The 11,130-nt window shown below is 45.6% G+C and overlaps 1 protein-coding gene across 2 annotated transcripts in view; it reads right to left on the reverse strand.

Moving 5' to 3' along the window:
- FBLN1 (fibulin 1) overlaps positions 1–11,130 on the reverse strand; it is a 129,408-nt gene that overhangs the window by 117,755 nt on the left and 523 nt on the right. The window lies entirely within an intron of this gene.

Genomic DNA, 11,130 nt, shown 5'->3' on the forward strand with positions numbered 1-11,130 from the left:
TCCCTGGTGATGGCCCCTCCTTTCCATTGGGTGTACACCTCCCTTTTAGCTAGGAGACATTCCCGGATGCTTTTGGTGAGCCATGGGGGCTTGTGTGCCCTCCTGCTCTAATCACTGCTCACCACAACAGCCATACCTTGATATTCGCTAGAATACCTTGTAAAAGAAGCAACAGCCCACAACCAGCCCAGACTCTTGATTTTTGTGCAAACCTCAACCTAGTTACTCTTACAGAAAAGAAGTTTTTCCTTATGTCCAGCCTACATTTTTCCTCAATTAGTTTGTGCCCATTGGTCCTCATCCTCCCAAGGGGTGCCTTTCTGAAGAGCTGCTCCCCTAGATCTTGGTGTTCTCCCTTGACATACTTGTAGGGCTATCAAGTCACCTCTCAGACTTCTCTTGCTCAGGCTGAACAAACCCAGTTCCTGGAGTCTCTCCTTATAGGGCCTATCCTCCAGCCCCCTAATTATATGGGTGACCCTTCTCTGTACCCTTTTGAGCTTATCCACATCCTTCCTGAAATGCGGTGCCCAGTACTGGACACGGTACTCCAGCTGTAGCCTCACCTATGCCAAATAGAGAGGGAGAAGCTCCTCCCTGGATCTATTGGTGACACATCCGCTGATACACACCAGAGTTCCATTTGCCCTACTGGTGACTTGGTCACACTATTGGCTCATTCATCTTCTGGTTGATTGTCACCCCCAGGTCCCTTTCAGATGGAATGCCAGTCAGTGGACCACCACCCATCATATAATTGTGGTGAAGGGTCTTCCTACCCAGATAAAGGACCTGCCACTTGTCCCTATTGAACCTCATCTGATTGCATTCAGCCCATAGAACCAGTCTGTCAAGGTCATCCTGGATCCTTACCCTATCCTCAGATATGCCTGCATTTCCCCACAGCTTGATGTCATCTGCAAAGTTAATCATTGCTCTTTTCATCCCCTCATCCAAATAATTGATAAAGATGTTAAAGAGCAGAGGCCCAAGCACTAATCCCTAAAGGACACAACTAGAGATGGCCCTCCAGGATGAGGCCATTCCATCAATTACAACTCTTGGATTGGCCTCTGAGCCAGTTGCCAACTGACCTCACTGTAGACTGGTCTAGTCCAGTACCCTCCAGCTTAATTGAAAGAATCTCATGGGATACAATATCAAAGGCCTTGCTCAAGTCTAGGTAAATGATGTCAACCTCATGTCCCTTGTCCAGCTGGTTGACATAAAAGGACACCAGATTTGTTAGGTATGAATTACCCTCAACAAAGCCATGCCCCACCTTCTTAATACCTCACCAGTTGCAAGCTTGTGGTTGATGGCCTCCTTGACATTTTTTTCAATGATTTTTCCCAGGACCAAGGTCAGACTGACTGGTCTGTAGTTTGTAGGGTCATCCCTCTTCCCTTTCGTAAAGATGGGTACACTATTAGCCCTCTTCCAGTCATTTGGGACCACTCCCGAGTCCCATAACTCTTCGAACAGCTTCACCAGAGGCCCTGCTATGAGCTCAGCCAGTTCTTTCAGAACTCTTGGATACAGGTCATCTGGCCCAGTGGACTTGAAGAACATGTCCAGATGTTCTAAGAGTATCCTCAGCTGTTTGGAATTGATTTCATGTGGACTGTTATCTTCCCCATAATCCCTGGGCCTCTGGACAAGTGCACAGCTCCCATCTGATTTTGGGAATACTGATGTGAAGTAAGTAGTTAGGAGCGCTGCCTTTTTTGTGAGGATCAACTATGGGCTACCCCCCCCTCCCCCCCCCGTATTCAGTAGGGGTCCCACAGTGGAGCTTGACTTTTTTTTTTTGCTGCCTATGTGCCTATAGAAGGACTTTCTGTTGTCCTTTATTTTGGTTGCCAGCTTGATCTCCATGCCTCCCTTGGATTTCTGTGTCTCATACCTGCAGACCCTGGCCATATGATTGTATTCTTCCCTGGATGATGAATCATTTTCCCATTGTTTATATGCATCTTTTTTTTTTTCTTTTTCCAGAAGTTCCCTGATGTCACTTTTGACAAGCGGGTCTTTTGGCCCCTTTCGCGCTTTCTGACCACGTGAGGGTGTCCTCTTTTTGAGCAGTGAGAATTGCCCTATTAAGGAAGCACCACCAATCCTGAACTCCCAAATCATCCAGTTGCTGGTTGCGAAAGGTCTTTCTAACTAGTCTCTTGAGTTTACCAAAGTCTGCCCTTCTGAAGTCTAGGACTTCTGTTCTACTGACTGAATTTCCAGCCTTTTGCTAAATGGTGAACCTAATCAGGTCATGGTAACTGTCACCCAGAGTACCTTCAATTTTCAGGTCACCTACCATGTCTTCCCCTTTGGTCAGCACCAAGTCCAGAGTGGCTTTACCCCTGGTTGATCCTGCCAGAGCCTGTGTCAAGAACAGGTCATTGATAGCTGCCAAGAAGTTGGTTGACCTGCTGAAGCTGGCTGAATGGTCTTCCCAACAGATGTCAGGGTAGTTGAAGTCACCCATTACAATCAGGTCTTTAGTGCTGGCTGCCTCAGTCAGTTCCCTGGAGAATGCCTGATCATGCTCTTCTTCTTGGTAAGAAGGTCTGTAGTAGACTCCCACCATAAGGTCCCCCTCTCCTGAGCCCCCTTGTATATTGACCCAGAGGGTCGCAAGAGACCTCTACCTGCAATCAAACATGACCTGCAGGGAGTGGAACTGCTCTTTCACACAGAGGGCTTCACCTCCTCCCTTCTTCCCAACCCCATCCTTACTATAGAGCCTAGAGTCCTCAAAATCCACTGCCCAGTCACATGCATCATCCCTCCAGGCCTCTGTCAGCCCAACAAGGTCAAATTCCTCATCTGCCAGAAGCAATGCCAGTTCTTCCTGTTTGTTGCCCATGCTAGTGGCATTTCCATAAAAACACCCGAGTTCACCCCAGTCACCTCACGTTTTCTGTCACACTGCAAGCGCCTCAGGGCACTGGTACTTATCTGGATATTCCCTATTCAAATATCCTTCCCTGGGTCATCTTGACCAGAGGATTTATGTACAGCAGTGGCATCTACCCTCTCTCCCCCAGACATGCCTAGTTTAAATCCCTCCTCAGCAAGTCGGCGATTCTCGTAGAGAAGAGTTTTTTCTTTCTGCCCATGAGGTGAATACTGCCCCTAGCATGTAGACCGGTGCCACTGAACTACATGCCATGGTCAAGGAGTCCAAAACCAACATGGCGGCACCATCTCCGGAGCCTTTCGTTGGCTCCCTTGATGCACTTCTTCCCCCAATGACCACAGCCTCTAACTAGGAAGATCGAGGAGAAGACCACTTGTGCTCCTAATTCCTTGAGCTTCACCCCCATGGTCTTCTAGTCGCTCCCGATTCTCCTGGGGTTGTTTCTTGACATGTTGTAGGTACCCCCATAGAAAAGGAGCATAGGGTAGTGGTCCATAGGGGGGGACCAGCTTTGGGATCCTCACTGTTACATCTAGGATCCTGCCTCCTGGAAGGCAGAAGACCTCTCGAATGAAGGGGTCTGGATCACAAATGGCACCTTTTGCTCCCTGCAGCGGGAAGTCTCCCACAATAATCACCCTTAATTGCTTTCTTGGTGGGGGCAGCTGTTCCTGTCCTGTCTTTGGTGTGGAGGATGCAGATGCCTTGTCCATCAATGGTGTGAGGGCTGTATAGTTGTTAGGCAATGCAATTCATAGATTTCATAGACATTAGGGCTGGAAGGGACCTCAGAAGAACATAAAGTCCAGCTCCCTGCCCAAGAGGCAGGAAGTCAGCTGGGGTCATAGGATACCAGCAAGATAAGCATCCAACTTTCTCTTGAAGGCATTCAATGTAGGTGCATGAACCACCTCCAGTGGCAGGCTATTCCAGACCTTGGGGGTCTTCCTTATGTCCAGCCTGACATGGTCTTGCTGGAGTTTATAACCGTTCAACCTCATCATCCCCTGGGGCACTCTGGTGAAAAAACTTTCCCCCAGATCCTGGTGAACACCCCTGATAAACTTATAGGTGGCCATCAGATCGTACCTGAGCCTGCACTTTTCCAGGCTAAAGAGTCCCATAGCTCTCAGCCTGTCGTCATAAGGTCTGCTTTCCTGACTTCTGATCATGCATATGGCTCTTCTCTGGACTCTCTCAAGCTTCTCCACATCCTTTTTGAATTGCAAAGCCCCAAACACTGGACACAGTACTCCAGCTACGGTCTCACCAAGGCCGAGTACAAGGGGAGAATGACATCCTGGGATTTGTTTGAGAAGCATCTATGGATGCAAGCCAGTGTTTTGCTTGCTTTACTGGCTGCAGCATCGCGTTGAAGGCTCATATTCATCTTGTGGTCAATCATGACCCCCAAGTCCCTTTCATCCGTAGTGCTAACCAGCGTAGCACTGCTAAGCCTTTAAGGATCCTGCGGGTTTTTCCTCCCAAGGTGGAGAAACTTGCATTTTTCGGTGTTATACACCATCAGGTTCCCATCCATCCATTTCTTGAGCCTGTCAAGGTCAGCCTGGATTGCCCTCCTGTCCTCAGGTGTGGTTGCTTTACCCCAGAGTTTGGTATCATCAGCAAACTTGGCCAGTCCAATTCTGACTCCAATGTCCACATCATTAATGAAGATGTTGAACAATACAGGTCCAAGGATAGAGCCTTGGGGGACCCCATTGGTGACAGAGCACCATGATGATTGACTTCCATCAACCATTACCCTCTGGGTCCAACCACGGAGCCAATTCCCCAGCCAGTAGATCATGGTGGACCCGAGGCCACAGTTAGCCAGTTTTGCCAAGAGGTGATCATGGGATACCAGATCAAAGGCTTTTTTGAAGTTAAGATATATGACATCAATCAATCTCTTCTCCCTTGTCCAGGTGATAGGTCACCTGGTCATAAAAGGCAATGAGATTGGTCAAGCAAAACCTACCTGCAACCCATGCTGGCTATCCCTCAGGATGTTGCTGTCGACCAGTCTGTTAAGAATGGCCTCTTTAATAATCTTTTCCAAGACCTTCCGCAGGATAGAGGCCAGGTTGATGGGCCTGTAGTTTGCCAGATCCACTTTCCTCACTTTCTTGAAGATAGGCACCACATTGGCCACCAATTGGTGGAGCAACTGATGTATGTCATGGCTTTGGACCTGATGTGACAAATTTCCACCTGCCATTGGTTGGGGCATCTTGCTCAAGCCCTATTTTCTACATGGTCTCTGTGGCATCCTTCTCCAGATACAGGGCCTAGCAGTAAGCATCAATACCCACCTCATGTTCCCTGATAGTTCATAGTCTGCTCACCTCCTCCTGGAGATCTCTCACCCAGCCCTCTAGAGCCTCCATCAGTGAGCACATCCCACAAGTGGGAGTGCTTGAACCCCAGATCCGAGCATCCAGCAGACATGCCAGGCAGCTTCTGCAGCCTGTAGTCAAGGGCTCCGTCTGCGAGGGACCATAGGCTATATCTGGGGAAAGACCTCTGAGGTACCAAGTGGGGGTGGTCCATCCAGATCAGGAAGACTAGGGGTGTGGCACGTGTCCACCACCATGTTGCAGGGTGGGCCCTGTTCACTCAGCTTCTTAGGTGCTTGTTTGAGTAAGAGACCAGGTAGGTGTAATTACCAGCAGCTGCTGCTGTTGCTGTGGCCTGGCCAGGGGTATCCCCTGGCTTGCTGAGGATCTGGGGTCTCCCTGGGTCCCCAAGTCCCTCCCTGGAGTGGGGGAGGGCTGGTCCCTAGTCCCCTTTACCCGAGATCCAGCATTAGAGGTATATCCCATGGCATGGGGAGCTTCAGCTGTGCAGGGGTACAACAGGCACGGGGTGTGCTGTGCATCTCTGACAGGTGGCAACTCTGGGCTGAGAATGCCCACTGATGGCCCTTCCGTGCACCCCCCTGCACTAACTCATGAGCTGGGCCCAGATCATGCCTGTTTGCCAGCTCTGGTCATGTGGCTCCCTGGGGGCTGGGCTAAGTAAGGGCTGGTGGGGTGGAGGGCGTGACCCTCCTCAGCCCCACTAGCTGCCTCCCATCACTAATTGGATCCACTGGGGGGTCTGAGGCTCTCAAGGGCACAACAGGCTTCTGCTCGTGTGCCTCTACCAGACAGCCAGTCCCAACCAGCACCACTGACCTAAACTCTTTGACCTCTCTTGCTTCTTTGTTATCTGTCTTTCAGCCTAGGTGTTACTGGCACTAAAGTGACATGCTTATTGTTCCTGCTAAACCTGCTCCACTTTTCCCCTTCTCCATTACCATCAGCAGCATCAACAACCTTTTTGCTACCTGCAGGCAAAAACAGGGGTTTATCTTTGCTTCTTCTCACATATCTAGGCCACTCGCTATGGATAAAACTCTTGCCCAGTTTTGCAATTTCTCCAGTTATGGGTAACCACAGTAGTCCATAAAAGCCACAGATATTAAAATTGGCTCCTCATGTTTATTGATTTGACTATCATCTCTCTCTCTAAATTTCCATGACACCATTAATCCAGTTTAATTCTTTCATCATCCTACAAAACTCTGTTTTTGGCTCATCCAACAAGATCAGAAACCTAGATTTCACTTCAGAAAATGTTAATAAAATTGTCTTTCAATATGTAGATGTTAACACATATTAGCCTAATATGAAAAAAGGGGGAAAAATCCACTGATCTGTTATCAGATTATGCCTAAAATCTGTAGTAGAAATATGATGCAGTAACTTGATAAAGGAATTTATGGATTTTCATCTTGGATTTCCCTACCATGTCTGATTTCTATTATAGAAATGAAAGGCAAGGATTTAAAACTGTTATTTTCCTGATTACAGTAAAATTTCAGGTTGGAGATGGGGGGCAGAAAGGCTCATAAATAGGCAATTTGACTCAAAACCATACTTTAGAGGCAGTATTTGTGCTTCAGAACTGTGCTCTTTGTGTATTAGAATTGTGTGTTTTTGGGATGTTTGTAAGAACATCAATTCTTCTCTAATTTAAGACAACAAAGTACAAACTTAATCCTTTACAAGCACCGCCTCCCCCCAAAGACTTCTTCTAAGTTTATTACTGCAAAAGCACATGTAAAAATCATAACCTTAAAATAAAACTCATTCCACAAAGTCAGTGGAACATTTTTCTTATTACAAACTATAGGCTCACCCTGAACAGACACAATTCCAGATGTTTAGTTAAGTTAAGCTGTCTGTGTGTCAGTACCAAGATATGACAAAGGACTAGCCAAAAAATGAACTGCTCATAAGATGACTTGACATAATGATGTAAGTACATAATCTATCTCCCTTAAAAGGCAATAGTTTAAATGAAAATAAATTGTTAAAATTAAATAATGTGGCACAGACTGTTAACGCTTAAAAGATTTAGAGAATGTATGAGGATTTATGCACATTCTTAACTTCATACACCATGAACAATTCTATGCTGTCCATGTTATTTGCTCCTTTCAAGATGAGGTACTTAGTCCTGAAGTGCTGTCGTAGACATGATGGTCCAGGAATTATGTGAGAGGCAAGGATTTTTGTGGGTAATATCTTTTATCCCAACCATTCAGATGATCTAATAAAGTTAGACAAGCTTTCATATACAAGGGATTCTTCATCACAGATGAGGAAAGAACATCTTGCATTTGAAAGCTTGTCTCACTTTATCCCTACCATGCAGTTGGTCCAATAAAAGATATCATCCCCAAAAGTCCTTAGTTAATTGTCTTTGTATTACATTTGATACTATATACACTCTCACCAGCAAGGATCAACATCTTAACAACACACATGTAAGCAACACTTCAGAGAAGTGATTGTAATAGGTCCTTAACCCTGATGTAGACCTTAGATACAATTAGTAGAATACATGTTTGTGTTAGTAATACAATGATTGTGTTATCTTACTAATGCACCTAGGAATACCAGTTATGGATTGGGACCCCTCTCTGAAAAGGAATTATACAAATAAAGCACAAAGAAACACTCTACTCCAAAGAGTTTATAATTAAAGCACTTTGTGTCAAAATATTAGCTACTTCATTGGCCTGCACAAATGTAATACATTATTTTAAAGTAATTATCTTGTTTCAGATTTAAGACAATGAGGTAAATGAATTAAGGCCACATTTTCCAAACTGCATGTGAATGAAGGCTTTCTAGTTACTACTTAAGCCCATAAATTATGGACTGATTTTTGGACGCAAAACCTCTAATGAGCTCAAAGCATTTTTAAAATCACACAACAGCTTCTGATGTCAAAATATGGACTTCAGTGCCAAACTTAGAGTAGCACTTTTTGACAATGTTGACCATTAAGTGGCCTGATAAAAGATTTTAAACATATTATCAGAAATAGGTATTCAAAATTAAGGATTAACTCAGTAGCTGAGGTAAAATATACAATGAAAACATAATGGGCAATTAGTTAACATTTTATAACATCTGTGAATAATTAAACATATTATACATAACAGTCAGGATAATACATGAAAGCTATTTTTAAAGAGTCTTTCTGTTATCTGAACAGACAGGCTGAAAAAGGTAGTGATTATCTTTGGGTAAAAACAGATGTTGGATTTCTCCAGGGACATAGCCTTTTATCCTGGGATACTACAGATGTACAAGTTCATTGTCCTACCTTCAGGCACCTGTGAAGTACTTGGCTAAGTGGAATAAACATTTTAGAATTGAAATGGAGCTCCTGGTTCACAATGTCTAGTACTGTACTTTCACAAAGTACTATATCATATAATCCCAAAATTAGGTGAATGTTTGGCAGGGTTTTTGTTCCCACTACTACTTAAAGCTGTTTCAACTACATTCCAAGTAACAACTGATCTTTGAACACATCTACAGATGCCATTAATGTGCAGCAATAAACTCCAGCACTTGCTGCTCCAGAGCGTATTGCTCCTGGGGGTGCTGTTTATACATGCGCCTAAACCGCAGCACACTAAGCCAGGTCAGAGCAGCCCTGGATGGAAGGGAACCTGGGGAGTCAGCCTGCCAGCCCAGGACTGCTCTGACTGGGCTTACTGTACTATGGATGGGCTGGCTGAGGCACGAGGGTGCTTCAGTGTGGGAGCTGCCTGCCAGCTAGCCCTGCACTGATGCACCCCCATGCCCCAGCCAGCTGGGTCAGCATCTACAAGTGGGCTACTGCACACGAAAAAAAAAACTCTACAGCAGGGTACTACTACCCTGCTGCAGAATTTATTAGTTTCCTGCACCCTAACTGGGGTGCACATGTAGATGCTGAAACATTTGCTGCAGAGCAAATTAGTCAGTTCTGCAATAAACATCTCATGCAGACACATCCTTTTTGTTGCAAATAAGTCTTCAGTGAATTCAATCTGATATTTTTGTGGTCAGTAATTTTAAAATGCAGTACAACTGTTTTAAATAAGGTCTGATAAAGTTAACTTACAAAGTTATACACCTCCTATTTAGTCCGTCTAAGGTACAAATCTATGTTGCCTTCTGCCTTAAACAAAGTCATCAACTTCATATACCACAGGTATTTAAATGAATGTTAATAATGGAAGCTTTGTTACTACAGAGTTTCACAATTTGCTGCAATACTGACTTTAAGTGTACCTTGTCAGACCCCCCAGATAATCCAACCCATGTAAATAATACCAAGCCATTCACTTGGGACACAGTACTGCAAGGTACTGAATGCCTTTGACAATCCTTGATGTCTACAGGAGCAAGCAAGACTTAGCTGTGTTAGCCTGAAGTCAAGTGGAAGGTAAGGTAGGTTGGCACTTACAGACTAACCAAAGTACATGTGTGTAGTTAGCCTGTAAGGTGCAGATCTCCTCTACCTTTCACTAGACTAATACAACCTAAGTCTCCTGCTTGCTCCTATAGACATCAGGGGTGGTCAAGGCATTCAGCACCTAGCGGTACTGTGTCCTAAATGAATGGTTTGGCAGTACACACACACACACACACACACACACACACACACACACAGAGGAAACCCTCGCTATTTGTGGATTTGGCATTCACAATTTTGAGTATTCGTGGTGCAGCATGATGACACTTTGTTACAGTGTCGGCAGCATCTGTGGGAGCTGTGTGCTTGCCACCACTGGGCTCCTGCCACCGTGCTCCCACCACAGCCAGCGCAGCCATGCCTCTTCCCCCACCCCCTCAGCCATTGGGGGCATGCACCGTTCACAAACGCAGAGGACATTCATGAATACAGTGCAGTATTTGCAGATTTCCCCGATCATGGGGATCTCTAGAACATAGAGATCCCTGTGAATGGCAAGGATCTCTTGTAGAGAGACAGAGTGAGAGTGTGTGTATGTATGCGCACGTGCATACACACATCCTGAATGAATGGGCTGATATTCTAATTTCTTCTTGCACTGCTTTCTGCACGTCTTTTCACAGCATCTGATGAAGTGAGCTACAGCTGAGGAAACCATGGACTTTATTTACCTACCTACCTATGTATGTATACCAAGATATACATCTAGATCAGTGTTTCCCAACCTATTCCAGCCCAAGGCACACTTACATTAAAAAAAAAATTGTCTGTGGCACACTTGTTAAGGCAGTCCTCATCCTCATACCTATTGTAGCTCATTGCCATGGCAAAACTCCATGGCACACCCATTCATTTCTGACCGCACACTGGTCAGGAAACACTAGTCTAGATATATAACAATACCAAGAGATCTCTCCCTCTCTCTGTATTGTTATATGTATCTCTGTCCTTCTTGGTATTGTTTTCTATATAACACAACAACAATATCTATCGCTACATCTAGAGATGGATCTTTGGAAAGAAAGAAAGCAAGAAAGAAAAACAATGCCAAGAGAGATAAAGTTATGTCTAACAATAGGGAGAGTGTGAATCTCTTGGTATTGTTATATATCTAAGTAGCTGTATCTTGGTATAGGTAGGTAGGTAAGCCCCAAGCTTTCCGGAGCTGTAGCCAAAGAGAAATTAGAATACAAAAGGGAAAAGGGGAGAGAGAAAGCGCGCTAGGGGGAGAGGCGCCGTGCTGGGAGCGACAAGCAAACATTAAAGCCCCGGGAACAAAGCGGTCACGGAGGCGAGCCCAGGTAATGGGATGAGACGCGGAGCCTCTCCGGAAAGCGCGCGGCGCGGCGCGGCGCAGGAGGAGACGAGGCGGCCGCAGGGCCCCACGCACCCGCGCGCGGGGC

This window comes from Crocodylus porosus, unplaced genomic scaffold (genome assembly GCF_001723895.1).
Source record: "Crocodylus porosus isolate Cpor-Errol unplaced genomic scaffold, CroPor_comp1, whole genome shotgun sequence".
NCBI lineage: Eukaryota > Metazoa > Chordata > Crocodylia > Crocodylidae > Crocodylus > Crocodylus porosus.